At 45.4% G+C, this 24,985-nt stretch overlaps 1 long non-coding RNA gene across 3 annotated transcripts in view; it reads right to left on the bottom strand.

Moving 5' to 3' along the window:
- The window catches only part of LOC148001030 (uncharacterized), a 50,884-nt gene that overhangs the window by 9,661 nt on the left and 16,238 nt on the right, over nt 1-24,985 (bottom strand). The window contains exons 1-5 of one of the 3 annotated variants that reach the window (XR_015638915.1): nt 23,151-24,444; nt 21,684-21,743; nt 13,009-13,158; nt 12,332-12,460; nt 11,066-11,344 (exon numbers count right to left, since the gene is read on the bottom strand). This is a non-coding gene — a long non-coding RNA (uncharacterized LOC148001030). Of the gene's footprint in view, nt 1-10,810; nt 11,345-12,331; nt 12,461-13,008; nt 13,159-21,683; nt 21,744-23,150 lie in introns of those variants that run through there. The other 2 variants (XR_015638913.1, XR_015638914.1) reach the window with 2 other exon arrangements.

The raw sequence follows: 24,985 nt of genomic DNA, 5'->3' as shown, positions 1-24,985 counted from the left end.
GGTGTAGCTGGTGCTGATGTTACTGGGGACCTGGCAGGCACTGATGGTGGCAGCACCGGATCCTGCTTTATGGTCCCTAGAAGAAGTTCCAGCTCTGTCCAAAGAGCCTGGAAGCCATATCCTAGTCTTCCTGCTCCAAAACCCTCTGTGGGTCCCCAGAAAGGCTAGTCCTGCAGCAATGATCCCTTCACCTGGCTCTCCCTCCATCCTGCTACCAACTCACGCTCTTCACACCTCCATAATCAAGCCACACTCCTTGTTTGTAGTAATTCCCTGTTCTCCTATCTTGGAATCCTCTCCTTCAGTGTGCGTCTCTCAGATGTCTACCATGCTAGGAAGCTTCTTTAATTCACCCAAGTCTGAGCATGTTCTTCTATCCTGTGTTGCCATGCTGTGGCTTTGTGCCTTTCTTCAGGAGAAAGAATAATGCTTGCTGAAATGTTTTTCCTTCAGAATGCCCCGCGTGCTTATCTCCACTTTACAAATGGAAAGATGGATTCAGAGGGGATTAAGTAACTCACACAAGAGCACACAGGTAACTAGGAAGTGAGTAGTGAAAACAGGAATCAAATCTAACTTAAGAACTCTGTTGTGCTTTGTATTATAGTTGCTGTTCGTTGCCCATTTACGCTCAGCCAGTGAGTTACTTGATAGAGAAACTACGTCTCCCCCATCTCTGTATGTCTCTAGGCAGAGCTTTTGGTTTGTAATGAGTACTATAAATATATATTTATAAGATGGACGGTGGGTGATGGGTAAGTAGCAAAAGGATAAGTAGGCAGAAGCAGATGAGTAGATGACTGCATGTGTGTATACATAAATGGACAGATGGATAGATGGATGGGTGGATGATGGGTAAATGTGTGGGCGGATGGGTGGGCGGGTGGATGGATGGGTGGGTGGATGGGTGGGTGGGTATGTGGATGGGTGGGTCGGTGGATGGGTGAGTGGGTGGATGGATGGATGACTAATAGTGGAGGATAGGTAGATAGTAGATGGGTGAGCGGGTAGCAACATGGATGGTGGATGGATGGATGGATGGATGGATGATGGGGTGGGTGGATGATGGAGTGGGTGGACGGATAGATGGATGATGGGGTGGTTGGTGGGTGGATGGATGGATGGATGGATGGGTGGGTGGGTAGGTAGGTGGGTAGATGTGTGTATGTATGTATGTATGTATGTATGTATGTATTATGGATGGATGGGTGGTGGGGTGGGTAGATGGATGGATGGTAGGTGGGTGGGTGAATATATGATGGATGGATGGATGGATGGATGGATGGATAGATGGATGGTGGGCAGATAGGTATCAGGAAAGATGGATGGTAGATGAATGAGTGAACAGATGCATACATATATGACATTCCCAGATAAGAAAAATAAGACTAGTCTGAATGGTAAGGTATGAGCAACAGTTCAATGACTGTGATCAGCTCCGACCAAACTCTCATCAAAATGTAGAAGAGTGTTAGCAGGGCTGCTTGGAATTGAGTAAAATTGAGTTGAAAAACTATCAGGGTAGGAGAGGGAGATTTCTACAAGAACTCTTAGACTTGGAACATAAATGTTGAAGTACACTGTCCTTAGTAATAACTAAGTCCAACTCCTTTCATCACTCCTGCTCTCCCATTTCACAGATAAACAAACTAAGGTCCTGGGATAGAAATGGCCTGGAGTACTACACAAGTAGGTAATTTCAGAAGTTCAGATTCTAGAGGCAAGATTACTTCATATAAGGGTACAGTCACTTGAAAGCTGTAGATGACACTTAATGCCATGTCCTGACACTTAGACACCTCAGCTTGAAGATCTCTCATGACAAGACCAAGGGAAAATGTGCTGAGTGACCAGAGCTACTGACCATGAGAACTAAAGAACCTATAATGGATTCATCCCTCCCTCCTGGAATCAGCCTGAAGAGAGCTAGGAAGAACTCACATTCTTACACAACCACAAGCACCTCATGTTCTTGGCCTGTGTGCTATAGGCTCTTAATGTTGTCACCCATTTCCACACTCATAGGCCACTGCCTCACATCATCTCCAGGCCACCCTCATGTTAGTCTTAGACAGTTCTCGTTCAAAATGAAGCAAAGCCCCTCATACAACATAGTCATAATCTCTCTCTTGTTCCACAGGGAGTTTTGTCTAGACCCCTATAGCTTGATTACAAAGCATGTGGCAGGGTTGGGGATTTAGCTCAGTGGTAGAGCGTTTGCCCAGCAAGCACAAGGCCCTGGGTTCGGTCCTCAGCTCCAAAAAAAAAAAAAAAAAAAAAAAAGACAAAATAACAAAGCATGTAGCACCTGCCATCCAGCAACTTCACTAGGCTGAAAAAGCTAAGAACTCTGTTCTGCTTCTAGATGGGGAAACTAAGGAACTGGGAGACATCCAGTGGTTTGATCAGGCTGAAGTAGAAAAATAAAGACTAAGTCAGTCTCAGCTCAGCCATCCCTACTCGGTCCTCTTGGGTCTCCAGGCTAGATGACCTCATCTGCCTACCTCTTCTCCACACCCTCCTCTGTGGCAATATTCATCTTTGAGTGCCCAGGGACCTCTCATCAGAGTTTCTGATGGAATACCCAGAAGCCTAGAGGAGGAGAGGAAAGATACCCTAAGTGCTGAGAGCTTCTCACGAGCTGGGGGACGCCCAACCAGATCATCCCTAATTCTACTCTTTTGCTACTACCAGGCTGGATGCCTTCAAGCAAACCCTATTCCTGCCTGAGCTCCCTCCCTTCATCTGCACAGTGAGTCACAAGAGAAGTATAGTTCTGGAGCATGCTTAGGGATGGTGGCGAAAGAACTGATTCCAGGATCCTCAGGGATGGTGGCTAAAGAGCTGAGTCCAGGCTCTTCATGTCACTACTACCTAAACAGACCTGCTGTTGTAGTTTTATCTGCAAAGCTTTGGATAGGGTTTCACTTGAGAGAAAGTGTCAAGTGGCTGTGTTTAAAGGAAAGTGTAAGCCCGATGGCCCAGCCATGACCTGTGGGGCTCCTTTCTGCTCTGCATCTCATTCTAATTCAATCCACACCCACAGCTTTGGTTGTCTTCCACAGTCAAACAGTCCTCACTTCTATCTTCTTTCCTGTGTTCCCCATAAACCAGTCACAGGAGCCAGGCCCACACAATTCTGAATACATGAAAAAGAGACAGCCCTACCTGAAGTTTAGGAAGCCCTGCCCTCTATGAAGATAGATGATGAGGGAATCTGTACCAAGTATGGCGATGAGTGGCTTGGAACCAAAGGTCCAGGGACAAGAGGCAGCTATGGTGCTGAGAGCAGGCTCCATGAAGAAAACAGTTTGAGGGTACAGTCCATTATAGCAGGGAAGGTAACAAGGCTGTGGTGGCAGGAAGCAGCCTGTACAGTGTATACCCAGTTGGGAGGCAGAGAACAATGATGGCTGGTGTTCCCCACCCTTTCTGTAAGATTTCAGCCTGTAAGGACGGTGCCATTCACACAGAGAGTAAGTCCCAACCTTAGATAAACTTCCCTGGAAATGTCCACAGAGATCTACCCAGAGGTGTGATGCCAAACCCTGTCAAGCTGATGAGATGTGCAGTGAGACCTGGGTATGCTGGGAACATGGCGAGTGAACTGATCCGGCAGTGTGGATGCATAGAGCTCAGGTTGTCAGGCTCTGGTTCTGCTGTCACCTGGTTCATCTACAGTGGGTTTACCTTACCAGATGACATGTGCTGGCCAATTATGCTGTTAGCCTTTGTTCCCCCACTTGTTCTAAACCACACCTAAGATTACATCCAGTGTCCTGTACTTTTCTCCACTGTCTGCCTCAGGTTCTTTCCTGATGGTAACCTTGGCCATGAGTTTCCAAAGAGAAAAGGGGTAAATAGGGCCAGAGAGGTCAGATCCAAACCTGTCTGTTGGGGGCCACAGGACTAGCTTCTTTTGTTCTACCTCAGCCATACCCAAAGAATTGGATACAGAGGAAGGTAGGGAGCAGAAAGCCAGAATACAGGAGAACCACATCCTAGACCTGCAGTGGAAAAAGTAGCTGGTTAAAGAGTCTGGAGGAATTCCCAGCTGCTCTAGGGGAAAAGCTCCTCATGAATATTCATAGGCACCAGAGCAGGAGGCCTCGTTTGCATCATCGAATTTCCCAAATGCCAAACGCCATGACAAACAGCAGCACTGTCCTCTTGGCTGCCATCTCTTGGGATGGCTTGACCTCTTCTCTAATCATTCTCTCTCCAATGAGCCACTACCTTCCTCACTCCATCTGGTCCTCACCTCACTGTTTGCTCTCCCCTAAGCCCCCAATGTGAGTCAAGACCCTCTGCCAGGCCCCAAGCTGAGCAAACAAAAGGTCTGAGCCCAGCAGGTAAGCAGCCAAATCCTAGCAGACCTTGGAGCCAGACTAACAGCTCTAGACAGAAAGGTGGGTGCAGAGAGTTCAGGAGCTGAGGTACCCTTTCACCCCCTTGCTAAAGGAGACCAAGGGTTTGGGGGACTCAGGGGTGGATCATTTTTCGCCATCTCAACAACAGCAGCACAAGGAGAAAGAAAGGGAAGGTGGAAGGAGAAGAATATTGCTTCACGCCTTACCTGGAATGCTACTATTAAGAAAGCCTTTACTCCAGCCAGCCATCAGCCTCCCCACACACCTTCAAAATGCAATTTCCATCTCGCCCAATCCAGAGCCCATCAGCAGAGGACTGGTTAAATAAGCAATGCGTGGTGCATAGCCCAGGACATCAATGGCCATTAAAACGAATGCGGTATAGATTTAAAAAATAACAATGCCCATGATATGTTGCTAGGTGATATAAGAAAATTACCGAGCTGTGTTTCTGAAAAACAAATAAATAAATAAAGTAAATAAGTTGCTGCATGCATCCAAAATATATCTGTAAAGGCGTACACTGAAAGTGGCTATGCCATCTGGCATATATATGGATGGATGGATGGATGGATGGATGGATGGATGGATGGATGGATGGATGATGGATGGATGCATCAGTGGGTGGATGGATGGATGGATAGATCTGGATAGATGGGAAGAAACCACTCATATTCCATGTGAAACATTTCCTTGTTTGTTTTACAATAATTGATTTTATAGTCGGGAAAAGCATTAAAGGGAGGGGACAGCAAATTTCCCATGAAAAGAAGATGATTAGGTTGCTGACACAGGCTACATCATTGCAGAACCCTGAGAGAAGGGAAGATACAGACAGGTCTGGCTTCCATTCCTCCCCTGAAAACCATCCCCACAGGACCAGCTCCAGCCTAGCCTTCACCTTGAAATCTAGCTCCATTTCTTTTGCTAAGCGTTCGCCCCAGGCGTACTCTCAGGAGAAGCATATTAAGTAACTTTGGTAAATTCTTTGCAATTTACAAAGTGTTTACATGCTTTCATTCATTCTTCGGGCAAGGTTTAGAGCCCTTCCTATGAGCTAGGCTGAGCCCTGAGGAGACAGAGGCTAACTCAGTCATATCCCTGACCCTGCAAAGTTTCCCCACATTTCAGGGAAAATATCTCAAGTTGGCCATGTTGCATTGCTCTATCCTAAGAGATCCTTCACAGTTGTGCCCTGTCAGGAGGGAGCACAGAGAGGCCTTAGTCTCCACACCGCCCCAAGCCAATGGCAGTGCTGCCCTTCAAGAGAGCTAAGACATTAGGCAGAGAAAGAAGAAAGAAACCTTCTAAGCAAGAGCTCCCAGTCCCCAAAACCCCATCAAGGACATGTTGTCCCTCGTCACTTAATTTCCAGGACAACAGAGGTACCACAGGTTATCCTGGTTATATGTGAAGGTACATTTCAGAGGGAGTACCATGCATGGAAAGTGGGAAGAGTGCAGGAGGTGGCATGGCAGATACTACTAGTTCCCTGAGACCCTTGTGGTGCCCTTATCTTTCTCTACACTTGTGACTTGACCACATCATTCAGTACTGTATCCTGATGCCCCAGCAACCATATATCTCCCAGACTGTCTTGATCTAGAAACTGCTAGCTTTGCCTACCAGTGCCTTCCATGTTCTTCTCCGCTGGACTTTGCATGGTTCCAGGCCTACAGGACTGCCATAGACTATAAACAAGACTCCTATGAATCTCACTCTTTCATGCTGTTTCCCTACTGGTGGGAGGAGGAATACATTCTTACATACTATGGGGTATAAAGTATGTAAAGATGAGAAAGACCTGAGCATGCATATTTGCTCTATCTCACTGTGTGATACTCTCCACCAGGTTATAGTACAACAAGAAGGCCCTCACCAGACACTGGTGCCATGCTCTTGGACTTCCCAACTTCCAGATTTAAAAAAAATAAAACTCCTATATCCCTTCTAAAAAGATACCTAGTCTATGACACTCAGGTACAGCGGCAGCAAACAGATGAAAGCAGCAGGAGTTGGCCTTGCTCCTGTTGAGTGTCTAGTCCCCTGCCCCGACCCTGACACATCACAGAACAGGAATTCTCTATACCTACCCCACAGCTGCAGACTTGGACTCCCACCTCAAGGTGCTCCATCTAGACCTGTAGCATTACAAATCGCTCTACAGAGCTTATATGATTTACATGGAGGTGTTCATGTGATCTTTGAATCTTGTTTTAGAATTTGGATCACCCAACATGATGGTCATCTTTCCTCCTCTCCCTCTCCCATCTGTCTTGAGGGATTCAGGAGTCACAGACAGAACTTCTCACTGGTATCTCACAACCAAGCAAGGGTCTCAGGTCAGAAGGAGGAACGGTGGCTCCAGCAGTACCTGCTCGGCAGCCCTGGGCCCTTAGAGGCCTTCTTATCCCCAAAGATGTTTGGTGTCCCTGTAAGAAGCTTTCAGACCACAGTTAAAAGAATGGAAATGGGATATGGAGCCTGCCCTTCAGAAAATCAGCTCGTGGAAGTAACCAAGGTGCCTGTGGGTATTGGCTTCAAAAGAGGGTCACTACAGAGTAGGGTGGCTAAAAAAGGAACCTGGAGGTGGTTGCTTTGGAGCTGAATATCCCCTGGGGAAGACCCAGAAACCTCACGCAGGCTGATGGATCCATAGGACTCCATACATGAACTAAGCAGCCAAAAACAAACAAACCTACCTGGCAGAAATCAAGGAAACCTGAAAGACTCCTCTGCCTACCTACTCTACCACCATGGCCTCCTTGGAGCTTTTCCCTAGAGCCATGCCTGAGAGCCAAGGCTAAGGCTTGAGATAGGCATGGTGGAACTATATGGACTTCTGTTTTCTGGGTTGCTTCCTTCCAAACTGCTCCATTTCCCAGGAAGTAGGACACATCATAGAGAGCTAGCACTAAGTTCCAAGAAGGACAAGGTGGGACTCACAGGATGTGGGATGCCATTTTAGTTCCCTCTCTCCCAGAGGCATCTAGAGATCGAACTCAGCATGTAAGACCCATGTAATCCTCCAAATGGAACTAATCATCAGCCTAATACATTCCTGGGTGATAGGGTGGGGGGGGTGTCCCCCACTCCCATTGCTTATGTTCATGGAGAACACGGGGAGAGAGCACAATAGGGAGCCTGAGCAACCCAGGCTTGACTCAGATTTGACCAGAATGGAAATAATAGTATCTCTTCCTTGGTGGTTGAGAGAACTAAGTGAAAAATATGTAAAAGATATGTGTATAAGACTTACTTATAAAGTCTTGTTGCCTGCTAATGGCTTGATTCTGAGATCCACATTTTGGATGCTTGGTCCCAACCTGGTGACACTATTTTAGGAGGTTCATAAGAGTTTGAGAGGAGGAAGAAGAGGATCACTTCCTAAGGAAGTAGGTTCTTAGTGGTCTATCATCCCTAGCCACTTCCTGTCTCTCTCTGCTTCCTGTCAGTCTTGCACTCTGAATAGGCATCCTCTACCATGCTTTCCTGCTGCTATGACTTTCTTTTCAATTGCACAATGTCCAAGCAACTATAGATTTAGCACTCTGAATCTGTGAGCCAAAACTCATAGTGACACAAAACTCACCATGGTGCTTTAATAGGAAGTGTTCCCCATAGACTCGTGGATTTGAATAATTGGTTCCCAGTTGGTGGTGCTGTTTGGTGAGATTGTAAAACCTTTAGGAGATGGAGCCTTGATGGAGGAAGTAAGTCACTGAAGCAGACTTTGAGAGTTCATAGCTTTGGCCCACTTCAGTTCTCTGTTTCTTCTTTATATTAGCTGTTCTTCAACATGTTATAGATATCCAAGATGTGATATCTAAGCTTCGTGCTCCAGCCACCTACTGCCTCGCCTTTGCTGCCATTACAGATTCCTACTCCTGGAACTTCAGCCAAAATAAATTCCTTCATACTTTGCTCCTGGCCACAGTATTTTATTACCATCAAGAGAAAAGCAATTAAGACAGTAAATAATAAAATAAAATAAACCAACCTGATTCTAAGAGTGGAATTAGTATAACCACACTTAACCATGCGATTTTTAAGCCTTTGGAACTAGTTTCCAGAAATTCTTATCCTCAAGTCCCTTCTACCAATAAAACCTCCAAACATGCATCTGTTGATAAATGCTAGAATTGAGTGGTTGTGATGACATCAGTGGGTGGAGTCTTCGGAAGGTGACAAAGTCTAAAGAGTCGAGCCTCAACCATGAGATTAATGTTCATACAAGAGCGCCCCCCAAGAGAGCTTGCTTGCTTTCTTCTCCTTTTTTGAACACAGCAAGAAGCCTGTGAGCCAAACAGCGAGTCCTCACCAGACACTCTATCTACCGGCCCGCTGAGCTTGGGTTTCCTAGGCTCTAGAGTTATGAGAAATTAATGTTGTTGTCGAAGCCTGTGGCACTGTTATTATACTGGTTGAAGAGACTAAGACACAGAGGAGTTAATGAACCTGTTCTCTCTCCTTTGGGCTATGTATGAAAAAAAAATCTCACTTATTTTCCAAAAAGGGAGCCTAGACACCAGGCTAAGTACCTGCGTGTCTACCAGCCTAGCCCACTCAGGAGTCTGATCTGCAGCTGAATGCGCATGCGCTCCTCCGAAGCGTAGTGAACAGCTTCCAGAGTGTTAACAAACAGAAATGAAGAAAACCAGATGGTTGTGAATGCCCATGACAGGCTGGTAGCCCTGTAACGGGGGCACGGCTGTCAGAACTGTGTTGTGCCAATTTTCCAGATCAGAGTCAGTTTCAAGACAAACACTCCCCTCTGGGTGCTCAGTTCGCTCTTCTTACGCTAGGCTCTTTCTCCAGCCTTAAGCCATCTTCAGAGAAATAACAGCTTCTTTCTCTTTTCTTACTTTTGACCAGATCCCCACTGAGCCAAGGCCATTGAGCTTTTTCTGTGTACAACACTTTGTCAGACTGCTTCTAATCTGCAGAAGACTCCTTGTGTATCCTGTTATTTCCCCTTCACCCCTGTCCCCACTCCATCTGTTCCAGTTTCATTGCCGTTGCTGTAATGAAACAGCCTGACAAAAGGCAATGTAGGGGAGAAAAGGTTATTTGGCTTACAGCTCCAGGTTAAAAGTCCATCACTGAAGGGAGGAACTCAAGCCATCACATCCAGAGAACGGAGAAAAACGCCACCTGTTTGCTCCTTCTGTTTTTGGGTTGAAGCTAGTATTCTTCACTCTTTTCTCAAATTTTTTCCTTTATTCATGATTTCATACACCATATAATATGTTCTGATCAAATTTGCCCCCATTCCCTTCCCTCTGATTCTTCCTCTACCTTCTCACCATTACTCCCTCCCAGTTCCACATATTCTTTTCTTCTTTCTGTTTTTCAACCCACAGAGTTTACTCAGTGTTGCCAGTATATGCATGGGTGCAGAACCATCTACTGGGGCATGGGCAGCCCTTCAGTGGTCTCATTTCGTTACTGAAGAAAACTGACTCTCCCTCTTCATTTATACAATTCAGGAGTCCCTGCCTAGGGAATGGTACCACCCACAATTGGCTGGGTCTTATTAAGTCAATTAAAAATTAAAACATTCTCCCCTAAGACTACCTGTAGGCTAAACTGATCTAGATAATTCCTCACTCAGACTCTTATCCCAGATGATTCTATGTTGTAGCAGGTTGACATTTAAAATTAACAGTAACATCATACAAGTTCATCTTCTCATAGGCATCTGTTCATAGCATTCTTTAAGAATATATATACCCTTTTCAGACATGGAGGATCATTCTGAATGTATTAGATGTTCATAAATGGTATTGTCATATGAATACTACTCTATATTTTGTTTTATCAGTCACCGCTATCTTGTTGTTCTCATACCTGGCTAGCTGATTCTAACACTGCACCGGATCCTGTAGTGAGCAACCAGCAAAATGGGTCTGTTTTTCTATCTCCTATCTAACCCTTCCCACCACACACAATGCACTCACCCACACGCCCCTTCACCCATGGTGAGAGATTCTTTCCAGGACTCTCTCGAGCATTCATTTCCAGAAACAAGGATCGTAAGACACATGCAAACTCAGTTCAATAAATTCATAACTATCAGAGCTGACATCTTAGTCTGCCGAATTCTACTATAAAGAACAGAAACCTTTTCTGGAGTCGAAGATGTTTAGGGTGAAAAAGCTCTCACCTGGCATCATCCCATGGCAGAAAGCAGGAAAGTAAAATGGAGTGTCAGAATAAGAGATAAAAAGAGACCATATCCTTTTGCTAGACATCCGTTCAAGAGATAGCTAACCCACTCCCTTCATGATAGCACTAATCTACCTGTTAAGGTATTCTAAATGGTACATCTAAAGTAATTAAATAAGTAGCACTAAATTTGTCAGATTGCCTTCCAAAAACACATAAGGTAGTTCACAATCCCAGCTGAGTCAACAGGTCCTTCTCCCTCACATCCTCACCAACTCTGGGTCTTGTCCTCAAGTCGACCTCTGTCACGATGATGAAGACAATTTCTACCGATTGCACTTCCATTCTTTAATCCATTGCCCCTCAGCCCCTTTTCAAATACTTGTTGCCATCTGGTCTTTGTTAAAGATGCACTAGAGATGTTTCCAGCGCAGGTTAAGTTTGGAGATCACATCATCTAGTCATCCAGTAGTTTCAAGTCCTATCTTGGGACAGGAGGAAGAGATGAGAGAAACTCCCAAAACAAGTGAAAAGGAAAAAGCAGAATCAAAAAAATTTATTTTACTGTGTAGGTAAATTGTTCCAAGTCAGTCAACAAAGGTACCCTTGCCCTTGTCAATAGTCAGCCCAGGCTAAAGTCCTCATAAATCTGACATCTGAATTACACCCTCAGATTCCTGGTCCTACAAGCCTGAGTTGGGTGTGGGAATCCATATTTCTAGCAAGTTGGTAAGTGGTGTTGATCTTGTGGGTCTGAGGAACCACTATGTTCAGAACAGGCCAATCCGATCATCGTGGGGCAGGGGCTGTAAAAACAAACAATCAAATCAGAAGGTCTAACAGAGGACATTAAAATCCACTGGTCAGCAAAAAATATCCATCCAACTCTCCCTCATGAATGAAGGCCAGCTCTTGCCTCCAGGACCTGCTGGATGAGGTGACAGACACTCAAGAAGTAGCAGCAGAGGTTCTTAGAATTGGCAGGTCTTCCCCTGGCCATGGTGGAGGGAGGGATCAGAATAGATTTGAGGATGGATGGGAGATACCTGGAATGCTACATCTGGAATCTTACTTCTTGCCTCCCTCAGGCCTGCCCCAGCCCTGCCCCTCTCCCTTCTGCTTGACAATGAACTAAAATTACACATGACATTGTCAGAAATGACAGTGAACTGAAAATACACATGGCATTGCCATTTAATTCATTTTTAAGGTTCAAATCATCTCATTTACTTTTCAAGACAATGGTAAGGGAGTTCCTGTAACAAGTGGACACACTGATGCCAGCGAGGCCTGCAGACCCCCTCCCCCTCCACTGACTTATCACTGTTACTGTTGCTCTCCCAAAAGGATACCCACACAGCCTCCACCCCTGCCACCATGCTGGTTCCTCCCTTGGTTACATTTGTATTAGCCCTGAAATTCTTTGAAGATCTTTGGGACTGTCCTTCGATGTCTCCAAGGGGAGGTTGAAGTCAAGCCCTGCCCCTCCTCCTATCCAGACTGTGGAGCTGTTAGTCCCAGAGCACACTGCAGCCCAGACAGCAGCCTTCAGGCCATCCCTGGCCTTTCCAAAGCATCCCATGGACTTTGATCCTTGCCCTCTTGTCCTCCTGTGTCTCACTCCCCCACATTAACACATCTATGCCACCATGCCATAAGGTCATGTGCTTCATGAGGCAGAAAAGAAACTGCCTCTTGCTTAGATCACTATCTCCAAGGCCGGAATGCAGTACACAGCCCCACATGTGTCTCAAGCATCTCTTTCCTTCAGCATCAGACTGGCTCAGATTTACCTTGAAAGGCAATGGGAGGAGGTGACAGAACTTGCTCAGCTGGCATAGCCTGCAGTAGATCTCCTGTCTCATTCTCTGGATCATTCAAGCATTCTGACTGTAGCAGCCTTCCATCATAACTGCCTGGGTCTGCAGGGAGAAAAACAAAAGAGACACACAGGGAGATAACAATATAAAGGAATGCAAGGGCCTTGTTGGGAGAATTTGGGTTCCAGGGTCTGGCCTTTGGCAACAGGATGGGAGGATGGGACAAAGCACAAAAGTTATCCCTGTCTTTCCTACTTCTTTATCTCCAACTGCCAGGGTCATCATAGAAAGTGCAAGTCGGGGCTGGGGATTTAGCTCAGTGGTAGAGCGCTTACCTAGGAAGCACAAGGCCCTGGGTTCAGTCCCCAGCTCCGAAAAAAAGAACCAAAAAAAAAAAAAAAAAAAAAAGAAAGTGCAAGTCAAACTAACTGTCTTAAAGAGAAAAAGAAAGTTGCCTGAAAATGATCTGAGATAGACAACAAGAAGACAGAGGGTCAGAGCCAATGTACATATACAGAACTCGTACATATATGTGAACATATATACCGTATATATGGATATGCAAAGATACTTGGGCCTTTGGCTTTGCATCAGCAGGTAAAGTCATACCCTCCCCTATGCATGGTACACATGCACATACATACACACACCTTTGCCCCTTGTGCAGGCCTTCCCTTTACATGGCTCAACAGCTCTTCAGAGAGTCATGTTAGTCCCTTGGAAACAAGCCTGCAGCTGGGATGATAGAGGCAGGTCCAGGCCAGAAGCATTTCTAGGACCAGGAGGGAGGGAGAAAGGCCCTTGGGACCAAAGAGAAAAGAGAGCATAACTTAGCCATATCGGTCTAATGGGAAATCACCAAGAACATACCCAGATAATGAGCTGTAACTTCAGGGGTCCCGAAGCTGCTCATGTGCAGATAGACAGACCACGTCACTGTTGGGGTTGAGTTCAGTTTTAGTTTTTAGCCATGATTTTGACAGAATGAATGTGCAAGCTGAGGTGATATGGATTGGTACCAGCCATTCTGCATGGAGAAAAACTGAGACCCAGCCACTCGGAGAATATGAGTGAACTCCGGAGAACAAGCAACTGCATTCTCAAACTTAGAGAGCATCCAGACCCCAGCCAGAGCCTCTGCCTCTGTGTAAATCTGCTTGCAGCCCAAACCCTAGAAGACGGATGCATGGATCAGGTGGGTCAAACCAACTAGGATGCCAGGCTGGAAACCAGCTACACTAGTGTGGGACCTAAGGGATTAAGGGGCTAGAAAGAGGGACAAGGGAGAAGTCAGGGAAAGTAGTCAGCAGATGAGTGGATGCTGCACACAAAGAAGCCAGGTGCAAAAGAAGGAAAGGTGCCTAGAGCAGAGTCTCCACAAATTTTCCAGAAACAACAGAGCTGAAGCAGAGAATGTCACTCACCAGCCTCCTAATAGAGCAGCCTCTCTGAGGCATTTGGAATGGAAAGACATGGGCTCTAATGTCCTCTCTGTAGTAGGGTAGTAGGCTGTGACCTTGAGCAACTCACTTAACCTCTTGAACCCTAGTCTCATTATTGGTAAATCAGGAAAAGGGAGATCCCAGCCCCCCAACACACACACACACACACACACACACACACACACACACACACAGAGAGAGAGAGAGAGAGAGAGAGAGAGAGAGAGAGAGGCGCTCGTGAAATAATGGATGTGAACTGATTTATCAAGTGCTACACTTCTTCCTAGCAGGCAATCAAGTGGAGAGTTGGGGCCTGAATGTAAGAGCCTTCCTTACCATAGAAGCTATTAGGTGTGCTGGGATGTATTAGGCTTCATTCCTAATGTTTCCCACACACATGTGGGTTGAGGTCAACTCCCAGCAGTCTACAAGTCACATTTGCCATCTATGCCCAGTCTGATGCCTACCCCATGTGGCAAGTCACCTTTGAACCTCCACTGTGCAGAGAAGGACATGGCTCTTGGTGATCCCCATTCATGGCTGTTTATTGTTGTTGTTGTTGTTGTTGTTGTTGTATTTTGTTTTGTTTTGTTTTTATGCCAAGCATGGATCCTGCTGCACCTTCATTGATGGTGATCAATGAGAACTTGGTTTTAGGACCAGGTAGGTTTTACTACTTAGAAATTCTCTTCTGCCTCATCGTGTGGAGGAGACCATCTTCACTTCCCCTCCACAGAAGAGAAGATGGGCCTTTCTGTCCCTAACCCTGAAGCATGGTGGTTGCAGGTGTTTCTCAGTGGTGCAGGGGCAGGGCCTTTTTGTCTTGCTCTCAAATCTCAAACGGAGGAAGCCTTGGCAGACATGGGCACTATGGTATTGGGCAGGCCTAAGAAAGATGGCATAAAGTATGGGGGTTGTGGAGAAAAGAAGAAGAGGCCTTGGATGTGCATCTGAATCGCTGTGTCCCATCACCCTGAAGTTCTACAGATGGTCTACATGGTGATTTGAAGAAGAAATGCCACCCACCCCGAGGCTCAAGCATCGGAACACTTGGTCCCAGGTAGTGACACTGTTTAGATAATTTTAAGAGGTGTAGCCTTGTTGGGGGAAGTAAATCACTGTGAGCAGGCTTTGAAAGTAGCCTTATAGCCAGTTTGTTCTGTTTGTGCTTGTTGCTGCTATGTGAATTCTCAGCCTTCTGTCCCTGCTGACATCCCGGTTCCATGATGCCTTGCTTTTCCACCAGGATAGACTCTAACCCCTCTGAAACCATAAGCCAAAAAAATATACTCCCATTCAAAAGTTGCTCTTGTATACAGGGATGGACCCATGGCTCCATCCACATACGTAGCAGAAGATGGCCTTGTCGGGAGGAGAGGCCCTTGGTCCTTTCAAGACTTGATGCCCCAGTGTAGAGGAATGTCAGGGCGGGCAGGTAGGAGGGAGTGGGGTGGGTGGGTCGGGGAGCACCCTCATAGAAGCAGGGGCAGATAGCTGGTTTCTGGAGAGGAAACCAAGAAAGGGGATAACATTTGAAATGTAAATTAAAAAGTATCCAATAAAAGAAAAAAGTCAAAAAAAAAGGAAGGAAAGAGAGAAAGAGACAAAGAAAGAAAGAAAGTTCTCTTGGTCATGATGCTTTATCACAGCAGGAAAAATATAACTAATATGACCAATATGAGCCAGGTCCCAGAAAATGCCAGGTGAGATTATCCAAGTCATGATGGAGAAGCCAAAGGAGCTCCCCCACTTAGCATAGCATTCCCCAGGGCACATAGCCAGCCATGCCCCTTGGGCTACCCTACTATGATTGGAAGCTTGTCTCAACAACAACCACACAGCTCACCCACTAAGCTTCCCTTCATGTTTCAAGGATCCCTCCCTATGCCGTAAAAGGTTTTCATAAGTACTTTACATTCAAGGAATTGGGGTTCATGCTGGCCACAACCTCAAGGACAAATTCTGCACCTTGAACTTGGGGGACCTTCCCTCCACCCCAGTACCACTGAAATTTGGGGCCAGGTAACTCTTTGTGTTATAGGATACTGAGTTATGTCCTGGCTTCTCTACCTGCTATATGCTCATGGGTAGGGGAAGGCATTGCTAATTCCTCATCCCTGAATAGGTCTTATTAATCTCCCACAGTAAAACCTGCAGAAAGAGGATACAGCTTTTAGCCACATACACCCTACTAGATACCCCTAGCTGCAACACCAAAAATGTCTCCAACTAATACTAAATGCTAGAGAGGCAAAATCTCAGTTGAAGACAGCCATCTTACAAGTTCAAAGAGTGCAAAGTCCAGGGAAAAAAATCAGGCTACAGGCCTGACTAAGAGAGGTAGACATTTGTTGTAGCAGGCTTTCTTCCTCCCAGTCCACCTCATCCCAAACCAAGACATCTGATGAATTGCTAAGGGATGATTAAAATCACACTTCCCCAGGGGACCATCACTTCTTGCAAAGAAATTGGGACCTTGTGATAGAATCAGCTGGTAAAATCTGTGGGTCACGGATGCAAGACATGCTGGAATGCTATTAAAGGGCCATGTAGGAGAGGGGGCAATTTAGTATCTAAGGAGAGGGACTCAGAAGCAGAGCCCGAATCTTTGGCCCAAATCACAAAGCCCAATCAAGCTACTATTGATGTCTGTTAGTCCATTGGCTCTGGTCTCCCAGCAGGTGCTCTCCTTGATTTCAGAAAGGTCTGTAAAGGTCTAAGCAGAAGTCTAGCCAATGGATGAAAGAGCAGGAAACATCTTTGACTTCCAAAAGAACTATGGGGGGAAAAATAGACATGGGGCTAAGGAGATAGCTCAAGAGTCAAGAGAGTTTGCTGGTCTTCCAGAGGATCCAAGTTCAGTTCCTATCAACCATGTTGAGTAACTTACAACTACCTGCAACCCCCCAGCTCCATGGGATCCAACTCCCTCTTCTGGCCTCCACGGGCTCTGACACACACATGCACAAATACACACTGAGATACACATCAACATAAATATAAAATGAAATCATTCCAAAAATAAAGAAAACATTAGCAACTATTTTTGGTTTGGTTTTGTTTTCTTTTAAGGGGAAAACATCCAGGAAGATCCTTCTCCAAGCATCAAGGTTAAGACAGAGTCTTGTGCCATCGAGAGACTGAAACAAAGTCTGCTGGTCGGGTGATGGACCCATTGTGCCTAGCAGGACTTAAAGAGAGAAGAGCTTCTGGTTACTTGGGGACACCAGGGATTCACCAGGGACACAGGAGAGGAACTGCTAATACCCATGCTTGTTCCTGATCTGATGGATGGACCGGGTAGAAAGCAAAGCTCAGTGTGTTGCTATAGGATGGGTGGTTTGGGGCCATTTTCCTGGCTGATAACACCGGCAATCCCCACTGGCTGTGGAAATCAGAGAAAACTCCTCCATTCCCATCTAGTGTGGTTTGAATGAGTGTCCTAAAGAGATTCATGTTTCAAAGGCTTGATCTCTACTGTGATGCCTTGTGGAAGTGATAGAACCTTTGGGAGACAGGAAATAGCCAGAGATCTGGGGTCACTGGCTGAATGTCTTAAAAGTGACTGTGAGCCCTTAAGTTCTCGCTTCCAGGCTGGTGATGAGGAAGAGGCTTGCTCAACCCTAATTCTCATTGTTGCTACCCAGCACACCAACCAGAGGCCTAAAGTAACTACTTCATCTCATCCCAGACTAAAGCCTCTAGAAACATAAAGCCAAATGTACCTTTATTCTAAGTTGAGAATTTGTTATAACGGCAGAAAACTGATTAGCACATCTCTCAACTAAATCAAGCTTGACATTCATGGAGCTTGAGGAAAGCTGGGGAGAAAGAAGGCTGCAGGGTGAGTCACACAGTCAGTGGCAGGAGGAACTGGCTGTGAACACAGACCAGACTCCAGTCAGGTGGCAGGCAATCAGGCAAGGGTTACTGTGCCCAGAGCAGGTAGCTTACTCTATATGAGTTTCAAGGTCCTTTTCTATAAAATGGCACTAACAAGAGACACCCACATCAAAGGATTTGGGGATTTAATGGTGTGATAGTATGAAATGCATATTTGGTCTTCTGGTTTCCTGGCATACAACTACTAAAATCCTTAAAATATCCAAAGTAACACATGTCTTTTTGTATGCTAATGAATAGCTGGTGGCTGGCAGTCCTGAGGCAGATAAAGGGGCTGGCTACCTGAATACCAAGGCAGGGCTAAAGGGTCTTCCAGCCTTGTTCCACTGCCAACCTCCAGGCTGTGAAGAAAGTCTAGTAATTTAATCAGTAATGTCTATGTAATGAAACCTTCATAGACTCTCAGAAGGATGGCTTCCACCTAACTGAAGCCATGGGCGCCCCACGTACCTTGTCCCACACAGGTTTCCAACTCTGTTCCCTACAACATAGCTACAATAAACTTGTGGGTGTTTCCCTGAAGTCCATGGGTTTGTAGCAATCCCTATTCGTAGCTGGTCAGTAAGAAGCACAGATGAAAAGGCCTGGAATGTAGAGTGAGATCTAAAATATGGGCGGGGTGAGAACAGGATTGTGGGAGTGAGCCCTCAACTCATGATTCAAGCAGTGTGAAAACAGAATTGAATTCTGGGAAATCTGGATGGTGTCAACTCCATAATTAACTATATTATGAATCTATTGAGATACATTGATATATGATATACAACATATTGATTTTATGTATTGATGTATTGAAATATAATTATACATATCATTATGTACCCTATTGGTCTGTCCCTCTAAGGAACCCTGACTAATAGATTCCACCATACTGTCTCAGAAAAATCATATCAAAAAACCCCAGAAATACATGTATGGTCCCAGCATTTGCTCTCATACATCTATGTGGATTGTTGAGTGATAATACAGGAAGAAAAAAATATATTTAATATAAATGAGTGTTTATACCTATAATTTAAGAAATGGAATTCTTTGCATATCACTTTGGCATGCTGCACAGTACAAAAAGTCCTCAGCAAGTGTACTTTACTCTTGTGACAGCAATTCCAAGACTCCAGAAGTGGCCTCTGCTCTGTTTTCTACCCAGCACACATCTGCTGGCCTGGGCCACAGGCTCAGGGAACATCCATGGTGTTAGTCTCTGATCCAAAGGTGACCCAGACATCCCGATGCCCTCCTTACAGCTCCAGAGCAGATTCCTGCAGAGGAAGGTCAGCTCCAAGAGGAACCTCTGTTCAAAAATCATAAGAGAAATGTGGGGCCTCCTGGTCCAGCCTGTAGCATCTGAAAAGTACATGTTTACCTTCTCTTTCTGAGCTACAAGGCAGTAGATGGGACATGGAAGTGGAGCTTGGCTCCCAAGTGGCCTCCGTCTGGGCATGGATACTCTTAAGAACAGGCCACCATTACCCTTCTAGGGTTCTGTTCACACTGCCCTTTGAGGCAACAATTAAAGGCCAACACACACATTTGGAGCTGCAGCAATTATGATGCTGCTATTGTTGGTGTGACCTCAAACACACAGAGTTAACGTCAACCCTAGGAGAAGCCTAGAGGCAGGGAAGAGCTACTTGGGAAGGAATTAGAGGCCTTAGAAATAGAAGTCATGCCAGGAGATATTCTCAAGAGAGTTGGACGCTTGGGAGGCAAGCAAGAACCAAGGTTTGCTTACCAATTGGCACCCACAGCTCACCATCCTTTCCATAACCATCACCAGGCTTCAGCAAGCCCTTAAGGGCGGGACCCATGTTGGACTTGCTCTTTCCTGTGTATCTAGCACTTTCCATTCACTGTTTTAGTGGCTAAGCAAATGCACATCTGTAGAATACAGACAGATTTGTTTGACAGAACAAAGCATGGGCATTATTAAATCAGTTGATCTGAAAGCATCCCATAGACCAGTGAATAGTGTTGATGCTAATGCTGGCAGGTTTGCTAAGACTTTGTGGTCACTCCATTGCTCTGTGACCACAAAGGGGCTGCAGAGATGACTAAGTGTTTAAGAGCACTTGCTGCTCTTCCAGAGGACCCAGGTTTGAATCTCAGCATCCACCTCACAAGAATTTATATCTCCAGTCTTGGGAGATTTGATGCCCTCTTCTGACCACTGTGGGAACCAGGCACATGTGTGGTACACAGATATACATGTGGGCAGAACACACATACACATTTAAAAAAATTATTTTTTGAAAATGTTTAATTGAGTGCCACAAACATACATACACTTGCTACAGCAAACCAACTGCCCACTCAGCAGCACCTCGCCCAAATCTTTTGAAAATGAATTAACAGAAATACATCCAGGGACTCTCAGACAATTGTCAGTCACTGAAGGACATCTATACTTAAGCATCTTAAAATACAGGACTCGCTGGCCCTGGTAACTTCTTCCAGGTAGGGAGCCCTATTTTGAAATTATGCTATTGTGAAATCAAGAGTAAGCAAGCTCCCAACAGGCCTCAGAGAAATCCCACGCAAGCTCCACACATCGGGTGTTCTGAGTGGAGAGAAGTATGGAGCAGGCTTCCCTGTCACCTCCTCCCCAGGTCTAACCAGCCAATCTCTGCTCCTCTCTTGCCACAAAGCAGGGTCTCTATCGCCCGTGATGTATCTTCTCTCAAAGCAAAACAATCACTCCCAGGCTTCACAGGGCCACACTAATTCTACTCTGTGCTCTGTCCTTGAAAAGCAACCACCACGAATCTAATATAACTCCTACTAGGAAAATAACCCAGGGTCTCAGATTCACTATCCTGAGGCTACTTCCAAGAATGCCATGTTATTACCAATGTCTACGCCTGTGCTGCGGGGAAATAAACATGATCCATCTCTGGCCAGTGGTGCTTCGCCTCACCCCACTGAGGTTATATGCAGTCACAAGATGCCAGAGAGCCCCAACAAGCCAATTGCCTACCACTTGAGAGTAATGTCACCTGGCCATGAATTGATAAAGAAGCCTTAGAGATTATCATGAGTCAAGACGCCTTCAGACTCTGTGTCCTTGCAATTATAAACCCTTTCTGTGAATCTTTCCCAAGGACAAACCTCTCTTAATTATGCTATTGTGTGAGTCGACATCCCTGAAATTAGAGGCTTCTGCTGGCATTATGACTAGATGCTTCTCTTCAAGATAGAAATGCACCAAGACCTGCTGATGAGCTCAACTACCAGAAAACACTCTCCAAAACAGCCCTGAGATGAGAGACACGTGGGCACAAAGAGAGAGGTGGATCAATTGTGGTGCGGAAGATTAAAAGGAAACCATCTGCTTCACAGAGAAAAGACCCCCAGCCCCTGACATCGGCACCAAACCAGAGTGGTGCAACTTAGCATAAGAGTAGTTTCTGTTCCTCAAAGGACAGAAGCAGAAAAGTATAACACACACCCTTGTTTCTGAGAACTCCAAGCTGTGGGAGATGTTGCACACCATTGTGGGCTCAATGTCAGAAGTCCCTTATAAGCTCCAGGGGTTGAATTCTTGGTCCCCAGGTGGTGGCCCTGCTTTGGAATGTTGTGAAATTTTTAGAAGATGGGGATTTACTAGAAAAGGTGGGTAGCTGAAAACCCTAACCTCACTTCCAATCTGCTTCTCCTTTCCTGATTGTGGACGCAAAATGTGACCAGTCACACCCCATTCCTGCCACCGGGCTCTCCCTGACAGACCGTATTCTTAAACAGTGAGTCACTGCAATGAGAACAGTAACTAATACACACTTACAGTTACTACTAACTGAGTGAGGAGCTCAGGGAATAATTGACTCTCAATTCAAGCACACAAGAGGAAAACTGTGTAAAATCTCCAAAGAAAGCTGGATTCCTTACGAGTAGATTTTAGTAGTGTGCTATCTTAGGGTTTCCATTGCTTCAATGAAACACCATGACCAAAACAACCTAGGGAGGAAAGGATTTATTTGACTTACATTTCCACAGTACTGTTCATCATCAAAGCACGTCAGGACAGGAACTCAAACGGCAGGAATCTGAAGACAGGAGATGACACAGAAAATTTACTCCTCGAGGCTTGCTCAGCATGCTTTCTTATAGAACCTAGAAGCACAGCCCAGGGTTGCATCACCCACAATGGGCTGGACCCTGCCCCATCAATCACTAATTGGAAAAAAATGTCTTATAGACTTGACTATAAAACCATTTGAAGTGGAAACTTCTAGTTTCTTTGGAAAGTTGTTATGTCAAATGATGTTTTGCTGGGGCACACAAGTGAAAGGATGTCTTGCTAAAAAAAAAAAAGCAAACAAGTGAAAGACTGTTTTCTTGAAGCAGACATAGGTGGGAGGATGTTTTGATATAGCACGCGTGTGAAAGGATATTTGATGAAGCAGTATAAACATGGCCCCATAGCCAGTGGAAGATGAGCATGGAACATTGGTTTGGTTTGCTCCACCTCCATATTCCAACATGCATGTATTGGTTCACCTTACCTCGCATTGTTGAGTTCAACTTGTAATTAATGCTACCATTGAGAGAAACTCACCCAAGAACTGCTAGTGACATTTCTTCAGCAGTTCACATGGCCTCGTGTTTCCTCTAGGATTGAACTACAGCTGCTGGTTCTTGTGTGGCATCTGCCTACCTACAGGACTGGTTTGCAGCTGTTGAGTTGTATTTGAACTGCTGACAGAGAAGATCAAGCTTGACCCTAAAGAACTATTGCTAAATAAGTCCACTTTCCCCACATCCTAATAACATTTCTCTCCCACTACCTTTGCTGGGTGGTGGGCTAGAGGAGAGGTTGAACCCTTAGTAAAAGTAAGTTGCAAAAAATGTATGCAGACACCCATCTTATGGGAACATTTTCTTAATTGAGGCCCTCTCCTCTCAGATGACTTTAGCTTGTGTCAAGTTGACATGACACTATCCAGACAGGTGGTATTAAGGTCCAGAAATATCTGGTACCCCCAAATTTGTCCAGACAATGTGAAAGGAGGGAGAACTTATAGAAACATACTGAGGTACAAGGATCGGGAGTGCTGACTCTAGATGCAGGGACTTGTGGCTTGGTTGGACTCAGAGTTCCAGGATCTTTCCATTGTCTTATTGTAATTACACAGAGTTTCATACCAATTTGAATGAAGAATCTGGAATCACTTGCATTTCAAGCAACCACCTCGTATACCCACAAACCTCTGACAGACCCCTAGAGTCTGAGGTCATCTGTAGCCAGAGTTTTGGTTTCTTTAAAAACCCAGTTGTGTTATGTGACCATGTTTTTGTTTTAATTCCAGGTGTAGGATATGGGGCTGCTCCAGTTTGTCCACAGCCACTAACTATGATTTTCTCATGCTCTAGGAGGGGCATGATTGTTGCCAGATGCAGGTAGTTTATGTTTGGGATTCTTGGGACTTCTGAGAGCATATAAATGCAAGCACCTAAGAGGGCCTGCTGCTCCCTGCGGCGGCTGCTGCTGCTGCTGCTGGTGGTGGTCCCTGTGGCTGCTGCTGCTGGTCCCTGTGGCTGCTGCTGCTGCTGCTGCTGATGATGATGATGATCATGATGATGATGATGATGATGATGATGATGATGATGATGGTGATAGTCCCTGTGGCTGCTGGTTCCTGCTGCTGTGTTTGCTATTGCTGGGTTGCTGAATTGCTAGGATGCTAGACTGCTGGATATTCTGACAATGAAGTTGGACTTGCCCCAGGGAACTCGATGCCCCTAATCAGCAATGAATTCCCTAAAGAGTTTTACAACCCCCTTTTCCCTCTAACCTTCTTTCTCCCCTGCCTTGTTTTAGGGGGTTGGAAGAGTTTAGGGTGGAATAAGGTTAGAAGGAAGGTTAAAAATAATAGAATCGAATAAAATAGCTTTAAAAATTGCCTACAGTCATGCAATTCCCAACTCTCCTCAAAGGAGCTTTTGCACCCAGATTGACTGCCGTTTAGATTCCTTCCAGAAAGCTCTTCCCTAATACAGCCTCCTGTATCTCTGGTATCTGCATTTTGTAAGTCCTAACTTGCCCAGAAAAACAAAGACGATTGATTTAGCTTTAAGAAAGAAGAAGAGGGAGTTCTGTTGAACAAGAGGCTCCGTGAACAAATGAAAGGTCAGGCCAGAAACTCAATACATTAACTGCATGCTTATGACCAAAGTAGATTAACAATCAGAACACACATGCACATGCGCACACCATTCTCTCCCTATCTCTGTCTCTGCCTGTTTCTCCCATTCTCTCTCTCTCTCTCTCTCTCTCTCTCTCTCTCTCTCTCTCTCGTCTGAGGTTGAAAATGGGGTCTCTTATCTGCCATGTCTCCCACCAGGACAGACTCTGATCCCCTGGAACCTTAAGCTCAGATAAAGTCTTCCTTCTGAGTCACCTTGGTGTGGTGCTTTATTACAGCATGAAAGTAACTGATACACTCAAGACTTCATGAAACTTACAAGACTTGGGAAATTCAGAAAAATCACAAGAGTCACAAAGCCCCATCTCCAAAGTTATAAAAGCAATAAACAACCGTTGGAGGAGTGCAGAGTCCCTTCGACCTATAAATTGGGCAGGGAAATCCAGGAATGCAGCTTCTGTGGGTCCTTGCCAATTCTGATGGGCCTTCCTATGGTTCTGCTGCCTCCGCATCTCTCATATCTCTGTAAGTAACCTTTCTCCTGTTTCCATAAGAACCTCTCAGCCATGCTACTATTAACAACCCTTCACCCATGTGCCTGTAACCCCAGTAATCCTGGAATTGCTTCTATGTATGTCTCTTGCCAGTGCCCCATCTGGTATAGACAGACAGACACGTGTTCTCATCTCTTCAGGAAAAGTCATGCAACAGTGTGGAAACATATATGTGTCTACTTGTTTGTTTGATGGTACAGGGGGTTGGACAGAAGATCTTGCAAATTCTAAGCAAACATTCTAGCACTGAGCTATATCCTCAAACCATGAGGAAGACATATACTGCCAAGTGTAAAATTATGTGTATGGTAATAAACTCCAAATTCAAAGGAGTGATAACCACAAAAGAAGATGGAAAGATAGTATCAAAGGTGGTGTGGAGTATCCAAAGGGTTTGTTTAATAGGTAACATTTTATTTAAAAGAAAAGAGGGACTAGTGAGATGGCTCAGCAGTTAAGAGCACTGATTGCTCTCCCAGAGGTCCTGAGTTCAATTCCCAGCAACCACATGGTGGCTCACAACCATCTATAATGGGATCTGATGCTCTCTCCTGGTGTGTCTGAAGACAGCTACAGTGTACTCATATA

This window comes from Rattus norvegicus, chromosome 15, assembly GCF_021556685.1.
Source record: "Rattus norvegicus strain SHRSP/BbbUtx chromosome 15, alternate assembly SHRSP_T2T, whole genome shotgun sequence".
NCBI classification, from domain to species: Eukaryota; Metazoa; Chordata; class Mammalia; order Rodentia; family Muridae; genus Rattus; species Rattus norvegicus.
The sequence above is the reverse complement of the archived record's forward strand: the minus strand, read 5'-3'. Positions and strand labels throughout refer to the sequence as shown.